General features: G+C 49.9%; 1 protein-coding gene and 1 long non-coding RNA gene across 2 annotated transcripts in view; one reads left to right on the forward strand and one right to left on the reverse strand.

Annotated features, from left to right (window-relative positions):
* SOCS6 (suppressor of cytokine signaling 6) overlaps nt 1-9359 on the reverse strand; it is a 32294-nt gene extending 22935 nt beyond the window's left edge. Inside the window, exon 1 of the mRNA XM_073590012.1 lies at nt 9202-9359. The gene's annotated coding sequence lies outside the window, so the exon portion shown is untranslated. The remainder of the gene's footprint in view (nt 1-9201) is intronic.
* LOC141101155 (uncharacterized) lies at nt 9312-18969 on the forward strand. The gene is made up of 3 exons (XR_012234900.1): nt 9312-9445; nt 15245-15321; nt 18248-18969. It is a non-coding gene; the product is annotated as an uncharacterized lncRNA (long non-coding RNA).
* Nucleotides 18970-25057: the final 6088 nt, after the last annotated feature.

The raw sequence follows: 25057 nt of genomic DNA on the forward strand, positions 1-25057 counted from the left end.
AACGAGGGGAGCACACAGCGACTTTGAGGGTATGTGCACACGTTGCGAATTCTGCTGCGGATCCGCAGCGGATTTGGCCCTGCGGATCCTCAGCTGCTTCTGCTGCGTTGTACAGTACCTTTATTTTCTATGGAAATCCGCAGTGCAAATGCTGCAGATTTTTCCGTGCGGATTTGCTGCGGTTTCAAATCCACAGCATGTCACTTCTTTGTGCTGAATCCACAGCAGTTTTACACCTGCTCCATTATACAGGTGTCAAACCGCAGGGGAAAACCGCAGGCTAATCCGCAGACAAAACGCAGGTCTTTTGACCTGCGTATTTACCTGCGGATTTTGCAATTCCGCGCTGAAAAATCCGCAGCAAAATCCGCAACGTGTGCACTCACCCTGACTGCATCATTACGTTCAACGACTCCGTCAGTGCATACCCTCAAACCCATTTGGCAGGGGTTTGGATGCAAGACCTACAGAGCCACTGTACGTAGAATACTGTGTGAACATTACCCATGCGCTTCAATTCTTGTTTGTACAATCACATCATGTAACAAGCACTTAAAGGGAACCTGTTACTAATTTTTCTCTATGTAAACTGTATCCATTTACTATCTCGTCCATGTGCCCTGGGACTTAATTCCCAGGGAAGGGATAGTACGTCATAGCAATCAGCGGTGCTCACAGGGTGAGCGCCTCTAATCGCGGCCGGGTGTCAGCTGATTATTACAGCTGACACCCGGCACTGTGTGTCAGGGGTGGTCACGGACCGCCCCCGACAAGTTAACCCCTGGCACAATGCGATCAATCACGATCGCCGTGTACCGGGGGTTTAGAGGAGCACTGGCAGGGAGGGGGCTCCCTCCGTGCTTCCCTGAGCCCCCCGGAGGAGCGCGATGTGCAGCGCTGCTCCGGGGGCCTCCTTCCCTGCAGGTCCCCGGATCCAATATGGCGGCGGGGACCTTCGTGGGCCTGCAGGAAGCCTGTGTAGCGCCTGTGTCAGATCGCTGATCTGTCACAGCGATCTGTCACATGACAGTGATGTCCCCCCTGGGACAATGTAATAAAGTTTAAAAAAAAAAAAAAAACAAGTGTAAAAATAATTTATAAAAAAAAAAAAAAAAAACACTAAATAAATTTAAGAAAAAAAATATTCCCTAATAAATTCATTTTTTGGAAATAAAAAAAAGAACAAGTACACATATTTGGTATCGCTGCGTCCGTGACGACCCGCCCTATAAAACTGTCCCATTAGTTAACCCCTTTAGCGAACCCCTTAAAAAATAAAAAAAACAAAGCAAGAAACAATGCTTTATTATCATACCGCCTAACAAAAAGCGCAATAACGCGCGATTAAAAAGACGGATATAAATAACCATGGTACCGCTGAAAACGTCGTCTTGTCATGCAAAAACGAGCCGCCATACAGCGTCAGAGAAAAAAAAAAAGTTATAGCTCGCAGAATAAAGCGATGCAAAAAATAATTATTGTTTATATAAAATTGACGACATAAATGAGGTATCGCTGTAACCGTACTGACCCGAAGAATAAAACCGCCTTATCAATTTTACCGCACGCGGAACGGTGCAAACGCACCTCCCAAAAGAAATTCTTGAAACGCTTGTTTTTGTTCATTCTGCGTCCCAAAGATCGGAATAAAAAGCGATCAAAAAATGTCACGTGCCCGAAAATGGTACCAATAAAAACGTCAACTCGTCCCGCAAAAAATAAGACCTCACATGACTCTGTGGTTCAAAATACAGAAAAATTATAGCTCTGAAAAAGTTTTGATGCAAAAACTATTTTTACAATAAAAAGCGTCTTTTAGTGTGTGACAGCTGCCAAACATAAAAACCCGCCATAAATAGTAAATCAAACCCCCCGTTATCACCCCCTTAGTTAGGGAAAAATAATAAAATTTAAAAAATGTATTTATTTCCATTTTCCCATTAGGGTTAGGGGTGTGTTGGGGTTAGAATTGGGGGTTTCCACTGTTTGGGCACATCAGGTGCTCTCCAAACGCAACATGGCGTCTGATCTCAATTCCAGCCAATTCTGCGTTGAAAAAGTCAAATGGTGCTCCTTCCCTTCCAAGCTCTGCCATGCGCCCAAACAGTGTTTTACCCCGACATATGGGGTATCAGCTTACTCAGGACAAATTGCAAAACAACTTTTGGGGTCCAATTTCTACTGTTACCCTTAGGAAAATAAAAAATTGGGGGCAAAAATATAATTTTTGTGGAAAAAAATATGATTTTTTTATTTTCACGCCCGGGCGTTATAAACTTCTGTGAAGCTCTTGGGGTTCAAAGTGCTCACCACACATCTAGATAAGTTCCTTAGGGGGTCTAGTTTCCAAAATGGTGTCATTTGTGGGGGGTTTCCACTGTTTGAGCACATCAGGGGCTTTCCAAACGCGACATGGTGTCCGATCTTAATTCCAGCCAAAAAAGTCAAATGGCGCTGCTTCCCTTCCGAGCTCTGCCATGCGCCCAAACAGTCGTTAACACCCACATGTGTGGTATCAGCGTACTCAGGACAAATTGCACAATAACTTTTAGGGTCCTGTTACCCTTGAGAAAATAAAAATTGGGGGTGAAAAGATCATTTTTGTGGAAAAAATATTTTTTAATTGTACGGCTGTACGTTATAAACTTCTGTGAAGCCCTTGTGGGTTCAAAGTTATCACCTCACATCTAGATAAGATCCTTGGGGGGTCTAGTTTCCAAAATGGAGTCACTTGTGTGGGGTTTCCACTGTTTAGGTACATCAGGGGCTCTCCAAACGTGACATGGCGTCCGATCTGAATTCCAGCCAATTCTGCATTGAAAAAGTCAAACGGCGCTCCTTCCCTTCTGAGCTCTGCCATGCGCCGAAACAGTGGTTCCACCCCACATATCAGGTATCAGCGTACTCAGGACAAATTGCACAATAACTTTTGCAGTCCAATTTCTCCTGTTACCCGTGGTAAAAAAAAAAAAAAAAAAAAAAAAAATTGGACCTGAAGTAATTTTTTTGTGAAAAAAGTTAAATGTTTTTAAACATTCAAAAAATTCCTGTGAAGCACCTGTAGGGTTAATAAACTTCTTGAATATGGTTTTGAGCACCTTGAGGGGTGCAGTTTTTAGAATGGTGTCACTTTTGGGTATTTTCTATCATATAGACCCCTCAAAGTGACTTCAAATGTGATGTGGTCCCTAAAAATAAAATGGTGTTGCAAAGATGAGAAATCGCTGGTCAACTTTTAACCCTTATAACTTCCTAACAAAAAAAAAATTTTGGTTCCAAAATTGTGCTGATGTAAAGTAAACATATGTGTAATGTTATATATTAAGTTTTTTGTGTGCCATATCTCTGTGATTTAAGGGCATAAAAATTCAAAGTTGGAAAATTGCGAAATTTTAAAAATTTTCGCCAAATTTCCATTTATTTCACAAATAAACACAAGTTATTTGAATGAAATGTTACCACTAACATGAAGTACAATATGTCACGAGAAAACAATGTCAGAATCACGGGGATACATGGAAGCGTTCCAGAGTTATGACCTCATAAAGGGACAGTGGTCAGAATTGTAAAAATTGGCCCGGTCATGAACTTGCAAACCACCCTTGGGGGTTAAGGGGTTAATACTACTTCTACAGCTGCCGCATTTACGTAAGAAAGTACACTATTACTATCCCATGTTGCATGATAATCTGCGGTCTGACGGGTGTCTCTGGACCGTATGTGCTTTGCGCCTCATCTGTCGCCGTCTCTCCAACCATGACTGACGTGTGACATCCTCCATACATTCTGTTCGTGCGCGCCTCTTGTCCCCCACTGTGCCGGTGCAAGGGTTGAACAGACCCTATGGACGACATAGGAGACGCAAGCCACATCCACCAAAGTTGGAAAGATGGTGAGGGACAAAGGAGCACATTCATGGCACAATCTTCCTCCTTGTTTTTCGGTCACAGAAATATACATAGGATTTAATGCTGCAGTGTGAGCCCAGCCTATACATTCAGGAGAAGAGTCGTAATGCATGCAGAGGTCCGCCATACTTACCGACCACACTGCTATGTAACCAGTGATAAAGGGTCACGTATGGGGACGAGACATCAGTCAGGAGTGGGCACCGGTGGTGCTGGAGCGAAAGGGAATGAGAAGGTAGGAGGGTTTGTCAGTGATTAATGTCTGAAGGCCCTGGATTCTCACATCCATGTCTTACAGGCCAAGTACGGACCGGCCAAAAGTCTCCTGCTCGTACATGACAGCCTCAGTCACATATGGAGCTGTCGAGTTCGGGTGAGGAGACCCACGGACCAGATCCTTTGAAGAATTCGCCTCAAAACAGTAACAAGACACTTTTTTTCCTCTCAGAAAAGTTGTCAAAACAGTATATCTGATGCAGATATGTGGTTTATGTAGATAGAACGTCCCCTTAGGCCTCGGTCACATGTTCAGTATGTTACCTCAGTATTTGTAAGCCACAACCAGGAGTGGGTGAGAAATACAGAAGTGGTGACATGTTTCTATTATACTTTCCCTGTGATTGTAAACCAAAACAAGGAGAGGAATAAATTCTGAGGTAAGAAAACTCAAATACTGAGCGTGTGCACGTGGCCTTAAAGTCACCTAAAACTGACAATTTGGACATATGATGTTGGAGGAGAGAAGGATTGAGGTGCTTGATATTACACTGCTGATTCTTCATCTTGCCCACTGGATATGCCCTTACCAGAGGAGTGTGGCCGCAGCTTCTGCTCATTCCGAGAATACAAAGCCGAGTGCAAAGTTAAGATATACAGAGGAGTTGAGAGAGTCGGCTTCTAGCCAAACAGCGATGGGCACCTGAAGGCCCAAGTCACATCTGCACTGCAGCCTCCATCACACATAAGGCCACAAATACACAGGGCAAACACGGACGAGCCTAATTATAGACAGTAGGGTCCGTCAATGATGATGGGGCAACACAGCTATAAGGGAAATTGGAGGCATGATCACCACCACCAGGGGCATTAATGCACAGAGTATATGACAAAGTTAGAGAAGATTCCATTACACCAGGCACCAATCACTGTTGCCAGAGCGACCTTTTACACCGGGCGCCAATCACTGATGCCAGAGCGACCCTTTACACCGGGCACCAATCACTGTTGCCAAAGCGACCCTTTACACCGGGCGCCAAACACTGATGCCAGAGCGACCCTTTACACCGGGCGCCAAACACTGATGCCAGAGCGACCCTTTACACCGGGCGCCAATCACTGATGCCAGAGCGACCCTTTACACCGGGCGCCAATCACTGATGCCAGAGCGACCCGTTACACCGGGCGCCAATCACTGATGCCAGAGCGACCCGTTACACCGGGCGCCAATCACTGATGCCAGAGCGACCCGTTACACCGGGCGCCAATCACTGATGCCAGAGCGACCCGTTACACCGGGCGCCGATCACTGATGCCAGAGCGACCCGTTACACCGGGCGCCGATCACTGATGCCAGAGCGACCCTTTACACCGGGCGCCGATCACTGATGCCAGAGCGACCCTTTACACCGGGCGCCAATCACTGATGCCAGAGCGACCCTTTACACCGGGCGCCAATCACTGATGCCAGAGCGACCCTTTACACCGGGCGCCAATCACTGATGCCAGAGCGACCCTTTACACCGGGCGCCAATCACTGATGCCAGAGCGACCCTTTACACCGGGCGCCAATCACTGATGCCAGAGCGACCCTTTACACCGGGCGCCAATCACTGATGCCAGAGCGACCCTTTACACCGGGCGCCAATCACTGATGCCAGAGCGACCCTTTACACCGGGCGCCAATCACTGATGCCAGAGCGACCCTTTACACCGGGCGCCAATCACTGATGCCAGAGCGACCCTTTACACCGGGCGCCAATCACTGATGCCAGAGCGACCCTTTACACCGGGCGCCAATCACTGATGCCAGAGCGACCCTTTACACCGGGCGCCAATCACTGATGCCAGAGCGACCCTTTACACCGGGCGCCAATCACTGATGCCAGAGCGACCCTTTACACCGGGCGCCAATCACTGATGCCAGAGCGACCCTTTACACCGGGCGCCAATCACTGATGCCAGAGCGACCCTTTACACCGGGCGCCAATCACTGATGCCAGAGCGACCCTTTACACCGGGCGCCAATCACTGATGCCAGAGCGACCCTTTACACCGGGCGCCAATCACTGATGCCAGAGCGACCCTTTACACCGGGCGCCAATCACTGATGCCAGAGCGACCCTTTACACCGGGCGCCAATCACTGATGCCAGAGCGACCCTTTACACCGGGCGCCAATCACTGATGCCAGAGCGACCCTTTACACCGGGCGCCAATCACTGATGCCAGAGCGACCCTTTACACCGGGCGCCAATCACTGATGCCAGAGCGACCCTTTACACCGGGCGCCAATCACTGATGCCAGAGCGACCCTTTACACCGGGCGCCAATCACTGATGCCAGAGCGACCCTTTACACCGGGCGCCAATCACTGATGCCAGAGCGACCCTTTACACCGGGCGCCAATCACTGATGCCAGAGCGACCCTTTACACCGGGCGCCAATCACTGATGCCAGAGCGACCCTTTACACCGGGCGCCAATCACTGATGCCAGAGCGACCCTTTACACCGGGCGCCAATCACTGATGCCAGAGCGACCCTTTACACCGGGCGCCAATCACTGATGCCAGAGCGACCCTTTACACCGGGCGCCAATCACTGATGCCAGAGCGACCCTTTACACCGGGCGCCAATCACTGATGCCAGAGCGACCCTTTACACCGGGCGCCAATCACTGATGCCAGAGCGACCCTTTACACCGGGCGCCAATCACTGATGCCAGAGCGACCCTTTACACCGGGCGCCAATCACTGATGCCAGAGCGACCCTTTACACCGGGCGCCAATCACTGATGCCAGAGCGACCCTTTACACCGGGCGCCAATCACTGATGCCAGAGCGACCCTTTACACCGGGCGCCAATCACTGATGCCAGAGCGACCCTTTACACCGGGCGCCAATCACTGATGCCAGAGCGACCCTTTACACCGGGCGCCAATCACTGATGCCAGAGCGACCCTTTACACCGGGCGCCAATCACTGATGCCAGAGCGACCCTTTACACCGGGCGCCAATCACTGATGCCAGAGCGACCCTTTACACCGGGCGCCAATCACTGATGCCAGAGCGACCCTTTACACCGGGCGCCAATCACTGATGCCAGAGCGACCCTTTACACCGGGCGCCAATCACTGATGCCAGAGCGACCCTTTACACCGGGCGCCAATCACTGATGCCAGAGCGACCCTTTACACCGGGCGCCAATCACTGATGCCAGAGCGACCCTTTACACCGGGCGCCAATCACTGATGCCAGAGCGACCCTTTACACCGGGCGCCAATCACTGATGCCAGAGCGACCCTTTACACCGGGCGCCAATCACTGATGCCAGAGCGACCCTTTACACCGGGCGCCAATCACTGATGCCAGAGCGACCCTTTACACCGGGCGCCAATCACTGATGCCAGAGCGACCCTTTACACCGGGCGCCAATCACTGATGCCAGAGCGACCCTTTACACCGGGCGCCAATCACTGATGCCAGAGCGACCCTTTACACCGGGCGCCAATCACTGATGCCAGAGCGACCCTTTACACCGGGCGCCAATCACTGATGCCAGAGCGACCCTTTACACCGGGCGCCAATCACTGATGCCAGAGCGACCCTTTACACCGGGCGCCAATCACTGATGCCAGAGCGACCCTTTACACCGGGCGCCAATCACTGATGCCAGAGCGACCCTTTACACCGGGCGCCAATCACTGATGCCAGAGCGACCCTTTACACCGGGCGCCAATCACTGATGCCAGAGCGACCCTTTACACCGGGCGCCAATCACTGATGCCAGAGCGACCCTTTACACCGGGCGCCAATCACTGATGCCAGAGCGACCCTTTACACCGGGCGCCAATCACTGATGCCAGAGCGACCCTTTACACCGGGCGCCAATCACTGATGCCAGAGCGACCCTTTACACCGGGCGCCAATCACTGATGCCAGAGCGACCCTTTACACCGGGCGCCAATCACTGATGCCAGAGCGACCCTTTACACCGGGCGCCAATCACTGATGCCAGAGCGACCCTTTACACCGGGCGCCAATCACTGATGCCAGAGCGACCCTTTACACCGGGCGCCAATCACTGATGCCAGAGCGACCCTTTACACCGGGCGCCAATCACTGATGCCAGAGCGACCCTTTACACCGGGCGCCAATCACTGATGCCAGAGCGACCCTTTACACCGGGCGCCAATCACTGATGCCAGAGCGACCCTTTACACCGGGCGCCAATCACTGATGCCAGAGCGACCCTTTACACCGGGCGCCAATCACTGATGCCAGAGCGACCCTTTACACCGGGCGCCAATCACTGATGCCAGAGCGACCCTTTACACCGGGCGCCAATCACTGATGCCAGAGCGACCCTTTACACCGGGCGCCAATCACTGATGCCAGAGCGACCCTTTACACCGGGCGCCAATCACTGATGCCAGAGCGACCCTTTACACCGGGCGCCAATCACTGATGCCAGAGCGACCCTTTACACCGGGCGCCAATCACTGATGCCAGAGCGACCCTTTACACCGGGCGCCAATCACTGATGCCAGAGCGACCCTTTACACCGGGCGCCAATCACTGATGCCAGAGCGACCCTTTACACCGGGCGCCAATCACTGATGCCAGAGCGACCCTTTACACCGGGCGCCAATCACTGATGCCAGAGCGACCCTTTACACCGGGCGCCAATCACTGATGCCAGAGCGACCCTTTACACCGGGCGCCGATCACTGATGCCAGAGCGACCCTTTAGGTCCAGGACAAGGTTCCTACAGCAACATTACTACAAGAAAGTAGTAGAGCAACAAGTGGGGAGGACAAGGGAGCAGAGGCAGGAGCTGTGCCCAGGACCTGGCTGCCCGTGACAGCTGGCACACACAGTACGGCTCCCTGCCCTGTATACCGTCAGTGTGGAGTATACAGCCGCCCGGAGCCCGCCGTCCTCCCTGCACTGTCCCAGGGCCTCCGGACCATCACAAAGCCTTCTCTCAGGGCCTCTCCCATGCAGAGTCCCTCCCCGGCCTACCCCACAACAAGGCTCCCAGCGAAAACTTCCCCGGTGCCGGCTCCTTGCTTACCTCATAACGGGACGCACGGGGTATTGTGGCTTTTCGTACCCGGCCTTTTCCAGCCTTCGTCACCAACCCAGTCCGCTGCTCCGTTCGGCCCCACAGAGCCGGCCATGAGAGGAGGAGCAGGACTGCGAGACAAAGACTACAACTCCCAGCGATCCCCGCGGCAAGATGGGAAGCTGTCAAACTATTGCAACTTTATTGAAACATATGCAGAGGCTGAAAAAGCAGAGGCGTGAGGAGGAAGGTGGTACGGAAAGTGTAGTGATTGTGTGAGACAGGGCGCGGGCCTGGACTTTGTCACTTATGGATTGTTATCTTTTTCTATCCTATGTTAATTTCACTTGCAGAGAAATTTTGCTGTAAATTCACTGACTACAGGGCAGGTTTAGCGAAACCCCATTCAAAAGTAGGAGTTAAAGGGTTAATGTAATCGCAAAATGGCAACTGATTTCCTACAATAAGATAAGCTCTGCAGACATTAGTTCTCTGGAGCAGGGATTAGAAAGTTATCCCTATCCTATATCAAGTCCCAAATGTTGTAAATGTTGGTGATTATGAAATTGTTATTGTTGATCCCACAGAGCAGATCCCAGGTGTCTGCAGGACTGATGTGGACAGGCAAGTGGTCCCAGGTGTCTGCAGGACTGACGGGGACAGGCAAGTGGTCCCAGGTGTCTGCAGGACTGACGGGGACAGGCAAGTGGTCCCAGGTGTCTGCAGGACTGATGTGGACAGGCAAGTGGTCCCAGGTGTCTGCAGGGCTGACGGGGACAGGCAAGTGGTCCCAGGTGTCTGCAGGACTGACGGGGACAGGCAAGTGGTCCCAGGTGTCTGCAGGACTGACGGGGACAGGCAAGTGGTCCCAGGTGTCTGCAGGGCTGATGTGGACAGGCAAGTGGTCCCAGGTGTCTGCAGGACTGACGGGGACAGGCAAGTGGTCCCAGGTGTCTGCAGGACTGACGGGGACAGGCAAGTGGTCCCAGGTGTCTGCAGGACTGACGGGGACAGGCAAGTGGTCCCAGGTGTCTGCAGGGCTGATGTGGACAGGCAAGTGGTCCCAGGTGTCTGCAGGACTGACGGGGACAGGCAAGTGGTCCCAGGTGTCTGCAGGACTGATGTGGACAGGCAAGTGGTCCCAGGTGTCTGCAGGACTGACTGGGATAGGCAAATGGTCCTAGGTGTCTGCAGGACTGATGTGGACAGGCAAGTGGTCCCTGGTGTCTGCTGGACTGATGTGGACAGGCAAATGGTCCCAGGTGTCTGCAGGACTGACGGGGATAGGCAAGTGGTCCCAGGTGTCTGCAGGACTGACGGGGATAGGCAAATGGTCTCAGGTGTCTGCACGACTGATGTGGACAGGCAAGTGGTCCCAGGTGTCTGCAGAACTGACGGGGATAGGCAAATGGTCTCAGGTGTCTGCACGACTGATGTGGACAGGCAAATGGTCTCAGGTGTCTGCAGGACTGATGGGGATAGGCAAGTGGTCCCAGGTGTCTGCAGGACTGACAAGGATAGGCAAGTGGTCCCAGGTGTCTGCAGGACTGACAAGGATAGGCAAGTGGTCCCAGGTGTCTGCAGGACTGACGGGGATAGGCAAGTGGTCCCAGGTGTCTGCAGGACTGACAAGGATAGGCAAGTGGTCCCAAGTGTCTGCAGGACTGACGGGGATAGGCAAGTGGTCCCAGGTGTCTGCAGGACTGACAAGGATAGGCAAGTGGTCCCTGGTGTCTGCAGGCCTGACGGGGATAGGCAAGTGGTCCCAGGTGTCTGCAGGACTGACAAGGATAGGCAAGTGGTCCCAGGTATCTGCAGGACTGATGTGGACAAGCAAGTGGCCCCAGGTGTCTGCAGGACTGACAGGGATAGGCAAATGGTCTCAGGTGTCTGCAGGACTGATGTGGACAGGCAAGTGGTCCCAGGTGTCTGCAGGACTAACGGGGATAGGCAAATGGTCTCAGTTGTCTGCAGGACTGATGTGGACAGGCAAGTGGTCCCAGGTGTCTGCAGGACTGATGTGGACAGGCAAGTGGTCCCAGGTGTCTGCAGGACTGACGGGGACAGGCAAGTGGTCCCAGGTGTCTGCAGGTCTGACGGGGACAGGCAAGTGGTCCCAGGTGTCTGCAGGTCTGACGGGGACAGGCAAGTGGTCCCAGGTGTCTGCAGGACTGATGTGGACAGGCAAGTGGTCCCAGGTGTCTGCAGGACTGATGGGGACAGGCAAGTGGTCCCAGGTGTCTGCAGGACTGATGTGGACAAGCAAGTGGTCCCAGGTGTCTGCAGGACTGACGGGGGCAGGCAAGTGGTCCCAGGTGTCTGCAGGACTGATGTGGACAGGCAAGTGGTCCCAGGTGTCTGCAGGACTGACGGGGACAGGCAAGTGGTCCCAGGTGTCTGCAGGACTGACGGGGACAGGCAAGTGGTCCCAGGTGTCTGCAGGTCTGACGGGGACAGGCAAGTGGTCCCAGGTGTCTGCAGGACTGATGTGGACAGGCAAGTGGTCCCAGGTGTCTGCAGGACTGACGGGGACAGGCAAGTGGTCCCAGGTGTCTGCAGGACTGATGTGGACAAGCAAGTGGTCCCAGGTGTCTGCAGGACTGACGGGGGCAGGCAAGTGGTCCCAGGTGTCTGCAGAACTGATGTGGACAGGCAAGTGGTCCCAGGTGTCTGCAGGACTGATGTGGACAGGCAAGTGGTCCCAGGTGTCTGCAGGACTGATGTGGACAGGCAAGTGGTCCCAGGTGTCTGCAGGACTCATGTGGACAGGCAAGTGGTCCCAGGTGTCTGCAGGACTGATGTGGACAAGCAAGTGGTCCCAGGTGTCTGCAGGACTGATGGGGACAGGCAAGTGGTCCCAGGTGTCTGCAGGACTGACGGGGACAGGCAAGTGGTCCCAGGTGTCTGCAGGACTGATGTGGACAGGCAAGTGGTCCCAGGTGTCTGCAGGACTGATGTGGACAGGCAAATGGTCCCAGGTGTCTGCAGGACTCATGTGGACAGGCAAGTGGTCCCAGGTGCCTGCAGGACTGACTGGGATAGGCAAATGGTCCCAGGTGTCTGCAGGACTGATGTGGACAGGCAAGTGGTCCCTGGTGTCTGCAGGACTGATGTGGACAGGCAAATGGTCCCAGGTGTCTGCAGGACTGACGGGGATAGGCAAGTGGTCCCTGGTGTCTGCAGGACTGACGGGGATAGGCAAATGGTCTCAGGTGTCTGCAGGACTGACAAGGATAGGCAAGTGGTCCCAGGTGTCTGCAGGCCTGACGGGGATAGGCAAGTGGTCCCAGGTGTCTGCAGGACTGACAAGGATAGGCAAGTGGTCCCAAGTGTCTGCAGGACTGACGGGGATAGGCAAGTGGTCCCAGGTGTCTGCAGGACTGACAAGGATAGGCAAGTGGTCCCTGGTGTCTGCAGGCCTGACGGGGATAGGCAAGTGGTCCCAGGTGTCTGCAGGACTGACAAGGATAGGCAAGTGGTCCCAGGTATCTGCAGGACTGATGTGGACAAGCAAGTGGTCCCAGGTGTCTGCAAGACTGACAGGGATAGGCAAATGGTCTCAGGTGTCTGCAGGACTGATGTGGACAGGCAAGAGGTCTTAGGTGTCTGCAGGACTGATGTGGACAGGCAAGTGGTCCCAGGTGTCTGCAGGACTGACGGGGATAAACAAATGGTCTCAGTTGTCTGCAGGGCTGATGTGGACAGGCAAGTGGTCCCAGGTGTCTGCAGGACTGACGGGGATAGGCAAGTGGTCTCAGGTGTATGCAGGCCTGACGGGGATAGGCAAGTGGTCTCAGGTGTCTGCAGGACTGACAAGGATAGGCAAGTGGTCCCAGGTGTCTGCAGGACTGATGGGGATAGGCAAGTGTCCTCAGCAGTTTGCAGGACTGACAGGGATAGGCAAGTTGTCCCAGTTTTATGCTGGACTGACATGGATAGGTAAGTGGTCCCAGTTTTTTGTTGGACTGACGGAGATAGGTAAGTGGTCCCAGGTGTCTGCAAGACTGGCTGGGAATGGCAAGTGGTCCCAGGTGCCTGCAACACTGACGAGGACAGGCAAGTGGTCCCAGGTGTCTACAGGACTGACAGGCACAGGTAAGACAAAGACCTGTGAAGGTCAAAACCTTGCATTTTGGCAGAATAAAGTTTTTGAAAACTTCTAATCACCTGGAAGGGATGCTGTTCTTCTTTTCTATTTGATGGTATATGCTCCAATTAGGTCATTGGACCAGAACGTGCATCACCCTATTGAAGTGCTGTCGGCGAACATATGCTGTTAAGGGACAGGCAAGTGGTCTCAGGTGTCTGCAGGCCTGACGGGGATAGGCAAGTGGTCTCAGGTGTCTGCAGGCCTGACGGGGATAAGCAAGTGGTCTCTGGTGTCTGCAGAACTGACAGAGACAGGCAAGTGGTCTCAGGTGTCTGCTGGCCTGACAGGGATAGGCAAGTGGTCCCAGGTGTCTGCAGGACTGATGTGGACAGGCAAGTGGTCCCAGTTGAATGCAGGACTGACGGGGATAGGCAAATGGTCTCAGGTGTCTGCAGGACTGATGTGGACAGGCAAGTGGTCCCAGGTGTCTGCAGGACTGACGGGGATAGGCAAGTGGTCTCAGGTGTCTGCAGGCCTGACGGGGATAGGCAAGTGGTCTCAGGTGTCTGCAGAACTGATGGGTATAGACAAGTGTCCTCAGCAGTTTGCAGGACTGACAGGGATAGGCAAGTTATCCCAGTTTTATGCTGGACTGACATGGATAGGTAAGTGGTCCCAGTTTTTTGTTGGACTGACGGAGATAGGTAAGTGGTCCCAAGTGCCTGCAGGACTGGCGGGGATAGGCAAGTGGTCCCAGGTGTCTGCAAGACTGGCTGGGAACGGCAAGTGGTCCCAGGTGCCTGCAACACTGACGAGGACAGGCAAGTGGTCCCAGGTGTCCACAGGACTGACAGGGACAGGCAAGACAAAGACCTGCGAAGGTCAAAACCTTGCATTTTGGCAGAATAAAGTTTTTGAAAACTTCTAATCACCTGGAAGGGATGCTGTTCGTCTTTTCTATTTGATGGTATATGCTCCAATTAGGTCATTGGACCAGAACGTGCATCACCCTATTGAAGTGCTGTCGGCGAACATATGCTGTTAAGGGACAGGCAAGTGGTCTCAGGTGTCTGCAGGCCTGATGGGGATAGGCAAGTGGTCCCAGGTGTCTGCAGGACTGACAGGGATAGACAAGTGGTCTCTGGTGTCTGCAGGACTGACAGAGACAGGCAAGTGGCCTCAGGTGTCTGCAGGCCTGATGGGGATAGGCAAATGGTCTCAGATGTCTGCAGGCCTGACAAGGACAGGCAAGTGGTCCCAGTTTTTTGCTGGACTGACGGAGATAGGTAAGTGGTCCCAGGTGCCTGCAGGACTAGTGGGGATAGGTAAGTGGTCCCAGGTGTCTGCAAGACTGGGAACTGCAAGTGGTCCCAAGTGTCTGCAGGACTGGCAGGGAACGGCAAGTGGTACCAGATGCCTGCAAGACTGACGGGGACAGGCAAGTGGTCCCAGGTGCCTGCCAGACTGGCGGGGATAGGCAAATGGTCCCAGGTGTCTGCAGGACTGATGGGGATAGGCAAATGGTCCCAGGTGTCTGCAGGACTGGCGGGGGATGGCAAGTGGTCCCAGGTGCCTGCGAGACTGACGAGAATAGGCAAGTGGTCCCAGGTGTCTGCAGGACTGGCAGGGAACGGAAAATGGTCCCAGGCGCCTGTGAGACTGATGGGAACAGGCAAGTGTCCCATGTGCCTGCAGAACTGGCGGGTAAAGGCAAGTGATCCCAGGTGCCTGCAGGACTGACGGGGATAGGCAAGTGGTCCCAGGTGCCACAGTGGATCAATAACAGTGCTGCCACAGTGGCTCAATAACAGTGCCATCACAATGTCACTACAGGTACAGCCACCGTTATCTCAGTAGGATATGTTCACACAACAGAATAAAATCCGACATGTATTTCTCTCTGCAGAAATCTGAAGCTGACCATTTGTTTCTGCTGTGCATTTGCAATTTTCACCCACACAGATCTACATGAGGCTTGAATTACAATGGCGCCGTACCTTGTTCTTTCCGTGAAGATTCAATGGGAAATACAGAGCAAGGTACATGTAAACCTCTGTATGTGAAACAGGTTGCAGAAACCCAATAAAGGAATATGACATGTGGATTTCACTTAGATTTACAGTAGGTGTAGCATCGACTAAATATGCATGAGGAAATGTCATATGAGCATACCCATACAGTGCCATCCACAGTGCCTCCATTATAGTGTAAGCTATTTTTTTTTTTAATCAAAAAACATGTTAACTTAGTAGCGTGTATTATTTTCATGCACTATGCTGATTATTTACTGCAGGATATTTAATCATTAAGTTTCTGTCTTTGTTTTTTTTCTGTTCAGTGACCAGTGTGAACGTGCGCTTACACGCTACATGCACACCAGTTTATCTCCCAGTTCATACCTTTAGGGTTTTTTTTCAGTCTGTTTGCATCATGTGCATATAAAGGTGTGGACTGCCTTTCTTTGAGCTGGGCATTATTTTGATGTGGTTTCCCAAGGCTGTGTTTCCACTAGTTGGGCCCAGTCCTTCTCAGTTCTTATCCACATGCATGTCACTTGACAAACGGTAAGGTTTTTAATATTAAAGATAGGACTGTCCCAATTATGGTCACCGTGGAGTGGTGGGATGGCTTTCGCATTTTGTTTTCTCAAAAACATGTTGACTAAGTACCATATATTTTTTCATGCACAATGCTGTGTATTCATTTACTGCATGGTATTTAACCATTAGGGTATGTTCCCACGGTTAGTAAATGCTGCGGATTGGACGCTGTGAACATCCGCAGCGGCCAGATGTTACAGCATAGTGGATGGGATTTCGAGAAATCCCATGCCCACTATGCGTGCTCCGACACCCGCGGATCAGCCGCAGAGACGGACATGCGGCGCGTCTTTCCAGACCGCAGCATGTCAATTTATGCAGCGAAGACGCTCAGTCCACCAGTCCCAGTAGTCTGCTTTACTCTGGCTGGTTAACAAATATAGGGGGACCCTACGCTATTTTTTAAAATTATTATTTATGTATTAAAAAAGTAGGGGACTTCTCTGTGCTTTCCTCAACTTCCTGTGTCATGTATTTCTGGCTGTGTCACAAGATTCACCATTTTTTAAATTAGTACACATGCGAAGTAAGCTGAGTTCCCGCACTTAATACACATGTGATTAGGAAGACAATACGGTTTTACCGCATCTAATGATAGTGAATGGGTAGCATCTCAGCTACATAAATTGACATGCTCCGGTCTGGAAAGACGCGCCGCAAGTCCATCTCTGCGGGTAAGCCGCAGGCATCGGTGCACTCATAGTGGGCATGGGATTTCTTGAGATCCCATCCACTATGCTGCAACATATAGCCGCTGCAAACAGGAAATCACTTTTTTTCCTTCCTAGAAGCCAACTTTCAATTAGCTTTATTTAGAGTGACCAAAAAAAGCATGCAATGAAAAAAACTCATGTGAAAAACGCATCAGAAACGCATGTAAAAACGAATCCTGAACAAACACTGAGCCATTCCTGATCGTGTGCAAATACCCTTATGTTTCTGTCTTTGGTTTTTACCTCCATTATAGTGTAAGCCTCAGTGTGACTACTATTGCGCCAGCTACAGTCCCTCCATTATAGTATTAGCAGCAGTGTGACAGCCATTGTGCAAGCTACAGTGCCTCCATTTTAATGTAAACCTTAGTGTGTCTACCATTGTGCCATTTACAGTACCTCCGCTACATTGTAAGCCTCATAATGACTAGTATTGTGCCAGGTACAGTGCCTCCACTACATTGTAAGCCTCATTATAACGGACATTGTGCCAGCTACAGTGCCTCCATTATAGGGTAAGCTGCAGCATAACAGCCATTTTTCCAGCTACAGTCTTTCCACTACATTATAAGCCTCTGTGACTTTCATTGTGCCATCTACAGTGTCTCCACCACATTGTAGGCCTCAGTGTGACTACTATTTGTAGAGAGATGGACAAGAGAGGCTGAGTAAGGCTATGTGCACACGTACCGGAACTCTCGCGGAAATTACCGCCAGAATTCCGGAATTCCATTCCGCGGGAAAATCGCATTTTAAATTCCCACGATTTTCCCGTGGAAAAAATAGCATTTTGCAAGCGTATTTAGCTTGCAAAATGCTAGCGTTTTCCAAGCGATCTGTAGCATCGCTTGGAGAACTGATTGACAGGTTGGTCAAACTGATTGACAGGTGACCAACTTTTTACTACTGAGGCCGCCTATGCAGCATCAGTAGTAAAAGATAAAATGTAAAAAAAAAATTAAAAATGGTGTTATTCTTACCTTCCGACGTCCCGCGCAGCCGTTCCCAGTAATCCTTTGCGAAAATGCCCGCGATGACGTCCGTTCTCGATCCCGCGAGAACGGACGTCATCGCGGGCATTTTCGCAAAGGATTACTGGGAACGAGAGCGTGGAGAGAGGCGGGAAGGCTGTGCGGGACGCCGGAAGGTGAGAATAACAATATTTTTTATTTTAAATTCTATTTTTTACAGGGATATGGTACCCAAAGCCCGGAGGACAGTCTCCTCTCCTCCGGACCGTGGGTACCATCCGCAAATGTTCTGCTTACTTTCCGCATGGTTTGCACAGCCACATGCGGGAAGTAAGCGGAACAATGCATTCCTATGGGTGCGGGATCGCCGCGTTTCTACAAAATTAATGAGCATGCTGCGTTTTTTACCGTGAAGCGATTCCGCCGCGGTAAAAACCGCAGCATTAGCACAGCATTGCGGAATCCCATAGGAATGCATGGGATGCTTATTTTTCGCGGTTAAAACCGGCGCGGAAACGCGAAAAAAACACCACGTGTGAACTCAGCCTAACTGTAAGCGAACACTGCCAGCGGCTGTACCGGTCTGGAGTCCGTGCACTGCATGTTTTCGATGGAGGCTTTATATTTCTGCACCTGGTAAGCTTAATATTCCCTTTCCATTTTCCCCTTCGTTTCATTCAGAGTCAAACCAGGCACAAGGGACACAGTGGCTGAGTTACTGGCTAGACATTGTGAGCCAGTGAGCGAGATCCAGATGACTCTAGTTGAGGCCTGGGATGCAGACTAGGCTGGTCAAGAACGAAGGCCCAGTCCTTACCCATTTTGGCCAGATAGTCGACCATCACCGGACAAGCATCGAATACTAGAGCAACGCCGGTCAAGCTCCGGAACCTAGATGACACTAGTCAAGACTTGCCCCCCACTTTACCAGATTAAGGAGATGCCCGTCGACGGTCAAGTACCGAAGACACCAAGAGTATACGCAACCAGACACTTTCACCTGGTGATCGGAGGACGCGAGTGAGCAATGCCGTTTCTTCCAGCACAGACTCACAGTACCGAGTGTGGGCAGGGGGGAGGCTGCAGATCAGACAGGGTCCGGCTGACATTAAAGCGGCCCATAAAGCATTATTAAACTTTGTCAGGGCCCGGAGAGCTGCAAGGGTGCCCTAGAGACTGTTCACTCCAAATACAGCGTTTGTCCCTTTCTGTTTAGACCAAGGTTGGACTGTAGACCCTGAACTGATCTTGAGGATATACCTCTTGTAGTGTACTAACTAATATATCTCTATGGATATAATTGCCTGTAAATGATACTGTGAATATTATTCTGGTATGATTTATCTATGATAATATTTCCCGCATTTAACCCTGTTAATTGAATAAAGTAGAAGTAGATTGTTGATCCCGCCTATTGTCTCCACTGTTACATTCAGATTACCTGCGCTATAATTGTGCCATCTACAGTATCTTCACTACTTTGTAATCCTCAGTGTGACAGCCATCAAACCAGCTGTAGTACCTCCCCTAAACATTGTGAGCCTCAGAGTGATGGCCATTGTGCCAGCTACAGTATACTAGCTACAGTGCCTCCTAACATTGTAAGCCTCAGTGTGACGGCTATTGTGCCAGTTGCAGTGCCTCCTAACATTGTAAGCCTCATTGTGACAGCCATTGTGCCAGCTACAGTGCCTCCACTACATTGTAAGTAATGATGGGTGAATCCCTAGATGTTAGGGTTAGGCCGAACATTTAAAACAAGTGATCAAGATGAATGGGGGGGCCTTAACATTAATTGTTTGCCATGTTGTCATCTGTATGACAGGAAGGGAAACACTTACTTGGATCAGCGGTAAGATTATTAACGGCAGTCAGAGCGCTGCGGTTCCCATGCTGTTAGATGACAGCGTGAGCCAGCAGCTGTGGGTGGCAGTAAAAAGTTTACCTGCGGTCACAGAGGCTTCAGCTGATGAGAGTGTACTACTCCCATCAACCTACACCTGCTGCCTCTAATAGCAGCGAGAGCAGGCATGGCTGATGGGAGTATCCATGAGAAATTTCTTACTGTGACCTGTGTTGAACTCACTGAGCTTAGCGCTGCTCCGTGAGATTTTTTTTATTACGGTGCTAGCAGTGATTTCACTGAGGTCACCGCCGCTAATCAGCTCGACTCACACTGAACTGGGAATTCAGCCTCAGTGACCTCGATGACATCACTGCTAGTCACTGATGCTGTTCTTGGAGCAGCTCATTCTCCCATCATATTCAGCCTGGATGGTCGCATCTTGGCACCGTCCTGGTTGAAAACCAATTATCGCAGACATGGACAGTATGTCGGACAGGTGAGGGATATTGTTGTTTTTTATTTTTGTTTTACAGGAGACCAGGGCTTCAATGGAATGGGTGTTAGGTGAGTATTTTTATTGTTTATTATTTTCTGTTTTTTACAGGGGACCAGAGCTTCAATGGAATGGATGTAAGGTGAGTATGACTGTGTTTGTTATTTTTAAATAAACTTGTAAAACAGTGTGTATTTTTATTTTAAATAAAGGACTTTATTCTGGGTGTTTTTATTGACAATATGACTATAGGATTAGAAATGGATAGATGTCTTATAGAAGTGCTAACTGCTGGACTGGATGCCACCTGAAAAAACAAATGTGACATCAACCCCACAAATATGAATCCCACTTGCCACTATCACAAGGCAAGTGGGAAGAGCTAGGCAAAGCGCAAGAATTGGAGTATCTAATAGATGCACCTTTTCTGGGTTGTCTGCAAGCTGCTATTTTTAGTCTGGAGGTGCCAATAGCCATGGCCCCTTACCAGCCTGAGAATACCAGCTGCCTACTTTAGTTTGGCTGGTTGTCAAAAATTGGGGCTATCCCATGCCGTTTCTATAAAATATTTAAGCGTGGGGATCCCTCGATTCTTGATAACCATCCATGATAAAGCTGACAGCTGAGGGTTTCAGTTGTCAGTTTTGCCATGCTGGTTATTAAAAATAGAAAGACCCCAAGTCAATTTGAAAAAAAAAAAATTCTCCATCAGCCGCACCTGCTCTCGCTGTTATTAGTGGCAGCAGGCGTAGGCTAATGGGAGCAGTACTCTCCCATCAGCTGATGCCTCTGTGACTGGAGGTAAACTTTTTACCACTAGTCACAGCTGGCTGTTAGATGAACTGCAGCTCTATGACAGGCGGTAATTATCTAAACGCCGATCAGTGCCGCCGATGTTTCTCACGCTGTCATACAAATGACAGCAAGTGAAACACCCAATGTTCGAGGTGCAGAACCCGAACAGTAACACAAACTTTCTTAAGAAGTAAGTGTTCAGGGTCCGTGCCTGAACCGTAGGTGTTCGGTACGGACCCTGAAATTTACTGTTCTGGTTAGCACATCACTAATTGTAAGCCATCATACCAGCCACAAGAACTCCACTATATTGGCAAGCCTCAGTGTGACAGCCATTATGCCAGCTACAGTTCCTCCACTACATTGTAAGCATCTAGGTGGTGGCCATTGTACCAGCTACAGTGCCTCCATTATAGTGTTAACCACAATGTGATCACTATTGTACCAGTTAAATTTGTTACATTGTAAGATATAGTGTTACTGTTCTGTCTTGAATGGAGTACAGGTGCACACTCTCTTTCTTTGGCAATCCAAAAGACAATAAATGGAGTGGATGTTGAGGATGCACACCTGTACTACATTGAAGACGGAGCTTTGTAGAATCCCATTTTCAGGATTGCTGGGAATAACTTACATTTTTGGAATAGCCGTTAAAACCTAACATAATGAAAAATGAGTTAGAAATTACAGAGGAGAATGGATAGGGTTAATAGAATTACCAGTTACTGGAAGTCCCAGTGGTTGGGAATGGTGGGCACGAAATGCTTCCTTTCCCAGCAGTGGCATATACACAGTTTCACACTGATCGCCGTGGGGGAGAGAAGCTTGATCCAATCAGGACAAGAATTTTTCCAGAAATAGCAGATTTTTAATTAAGCACAAAACTATGCTTCTATAATGAATTGAATTCATAAACTTGTTAAATGTTTTCCAGAACCCACCCAACAAGACACTGTAAACCATGATATTCTAGTGAAGTTACATTTAGTCTTGTGACTGCGTCTATGAATATAAAGTATAGATAAGGAAGCGGTGTCTATATTGAGAACAACTGCGCCCTTCAGAGCTCTTGGCCCAGTAATCCCGTCAGACAGCAGCACGGCAGGATGAAAAACAGCATTGCTTTAGGCTGCGTTACCATGATGAGTTTTGGGTGATATTTTTAGAAAAAATGCGGGAAATCTATTTTACCTAATGGGTGCAGAAATTATGCAGAAAACATCCAACATCAAAAACTCACCAAAATCCCATTGTGGGAATGAAGCCTTATTCACCAATATCTACAGAATAGAGGTTAACTTTCCAATTGCTAGGGGTCTGACCACCATGGCCTCCAAATCCTGGGAACTGGGGCTCTGAAGAGCCCGGGATGAGTAGAGTGGAGGGTCAATCATTAGCACTACCACTCCATTCATTCTTAATGGAAGCACTGGAGATGGACAAGTCCAGCTCTCTGCTGATCTATGGCACACCTATTAGAATGAATGGAGAGGCAGAGCACATGATTGATGTTAGGAACGGCGGAACGAACTAAATAAATAATAAAGTGCATTCGCCGCTCGGGGTCCACCGTGCAGAAGGTGTTAACACTGCTGCAAATTAATGGCAGACTCGCTATATGGTGGTATAATGCGCACGGGTTCAACGTCACCCAACGTGCGCAGAGCGGGCTCTGTTAACTCACAAAGGCGCTGTAACATAAACATAACTGAGCCTGTTAGACTCACAGGTCTCGGCGAAATTGCACGCACGGTATCTGGTCACAGGACACGGGCCCAAGGCTGAGGTCGGTGTCCATCTAGACCTACCATGCGTGCGGCGTCACAACTGCGGACGCTGGTAAGTGCCGCAGAATGCAGCGTGGCGGCAGACAGCCACTATGCGATAGTGCCGTGAGAGACGTGACACCACTGGACGCTAGTGTAGAGGTGCGGTGTGCACAGTGGCCTAAGGCTTGCCACTGACTGGCGCTGACTCTTTCTATAGTTCCCTATCCACATGCATAATATCAGAGGGAGGGGAATCTTAATAAGTCAGTCACCGGAATCATACATCCATCACCATTTACACATCTAGCAAGAAGAGTCTATACTAGCACATGGCCGAGCAGCCATGCGGGCCTTTTATAGCCGTGCGCTGCCGAGACCTTCAAGATCTCTGAGATGGACCAATCAGATCTGGAGAAGGACCTGAGCACGTGACTCCCGACCTCCAATGGCAGATCGTCTCGTGAGCATGCTCAGTGGAACGGGAGAGGAATGGCTTGCTGCAGAGCAGCATGTGAGGCTCTGGATTCCTGTTGTGTCGCTGCATGAATCCGACGCCTAACAGCTGATCTTTGCGCCATTCAGCCAGGGTTCCCGGTCCTCAGGATCGATAATAGTCATGAAGATTGGACCCACATTGAACAGAAAGTTGTCCCCTTCTGATAGGTGATAGCTTCCAAACTTGATCAGTTTATGCTGCGGCTTTTAAATCTGCAGCATGCCAACTAATCCCACCATTATCATTGCATGTCAAGGAATAAAACGCGCTTCTTTACCACCCCATTTTCAAAATATCAATAGTGGTAAATACTCTTGTGGGTATCGCTGTGGATTTCTGTAGTGGAAGCGATAAATGGGAACCCACACTTACACAATTTGGGCATATGACTTAGTGGACGACCCATAGGTAAGGATGACATTGGCCAAACTGCAGATCCTCTAGAATAGACCCAGATACTGTAAATATAAATAAATTCCGGTCGTTTGCTCTGATCGGTATCTGAATAGTCAGAGTACATTTGTATCCATTGCACTGCGACACGTAGAAAACAGTTTGTTCTGGTTATTGTAGAAGATATTGTAGGAAATCAGAGGCCAGTCTGGAGACGGGAATAATGATATCAGCGTAAAGAAGCTGAAGCCCTTCAGGATCTTGTTTGCAAGCTGTCCTGGCCATATAACTCTGATTAAATTGCTGCACAAAGCCGTTTGCGTCCGGGGAGAGGAAACTGACGAGAGTCATTTGATTATTTCTCTTAAGAAGCTTTGTACCTTCTATCTGTGCCTTTTCTTATGTATTATACAGCCTGGAACCTAAGCGACTCGGACCTCCAGTGTTTTACATCCAAATCTTCAATTTCTTGCAGATTTATTAAGTAGTGCATGCCATGGCCAGTCATTAAATGCCTCAGGAGAACGAAAAGCCTCGCTGCTACTCTTATTTTTGTCCCCCCCCCCAATCTGGACACTTTTATCACATTATACATTGATGCCGCTCATTATCAAGTCAGATAAATGCCCCTAACTGACCAGCACATGATGGAAACCAGAAAAGCAGCGTCACCAGAGAGAATCAATGCAAACCACAAGTACCTTCCACACGGACCGTCCGGCGTCCCTGGCTTGTGGGCTCCTCTGGCTGTAGATGCTATTTGGGGCTTTAATAACTATTCTGGAATGTGTCGACAACTGATACGGCTTTGTCAGGAAGTGACCTAAGCCCTATGAGCCCTGAGATATGTCAGTACCTTCGTAGAGTACTAGTCATATGACAGAAGGGCTAAATGAGCTCCATTTCATTACGCCTCAATTTCAGGTAAAAGTTTACTGAGATGATTGTAGAAGAAAATAAACTCTTATGCTGTAGATAAAAGCAGTGATGGAAGTCCTCTTGGACTGTTATTTCATTGGTGTAGAATGCATAATAATTTTACATGTCTGGTCTAACACATACAAATGTAGGATCCAACATTAGAGGGAATCCGTCAGAAGTTTTTTTTTGCCATGTAATCTGAGAGCAGCATGATGTAGACGCTAGGACCCTGATTCCAGTGATCTGTCACTTACTGTTCTACATGCTGCCATTTTGATGCACAGTTTTCTCTGCTGAAGATCTAGCAGTTCTCTGAATGCTGAGCGCTCTATAGCCAATTGACTAGGAGGCACGAGAGATCTAGTCCTGTAGATAATCTCCTGCTGATAAAACACTGATTTTATTGAAACAGCAACACACAGCCTAGTAAATGACACATCATTGGAATCAGGCTCTCAGCCCCTACATCCTGCTGCTGTCAGATTACATGTCAAACACCTGCTGACTGTCATGGTCACGTGTGGCTGGACACAGCGCCTCCAGCAGGGCGGATTTAGATGACACGCGTGACCCTGGATACACCGCCTCCAGTTGGGCGAATTTAAATAATAAAACGTGCAGCTGGATACACCGCCTCCAACAGGCAAATTTCAGAAATACACGTATGTCTTTAAACCCCGCCTCCAGTAAGGCGAATATAAGCAATAAAAGGGAAAATCTGGGTAACAATAACAATGGTGGCTCTGCGATAGGGAACGGGGATGTGGAGACCTCCTGC

Source organism: Dendrobates tinctorius, unplaced genomic scaffold (assembly GCF_039654945.1).
Source record: "Dendrobates tinctorius isolate UK_male_01 unplaced genomic scaffold, ASM3965494v1 ptg000115l, whole genome shotgun sequence".
In the NCBI taxonomy this organism is placed as follows: Eukaryota; Metazoa; Chordata; class Amphibia; order Anura; family Dendrobatidae; genus Dendrobates; species Dendrobates tinctorius.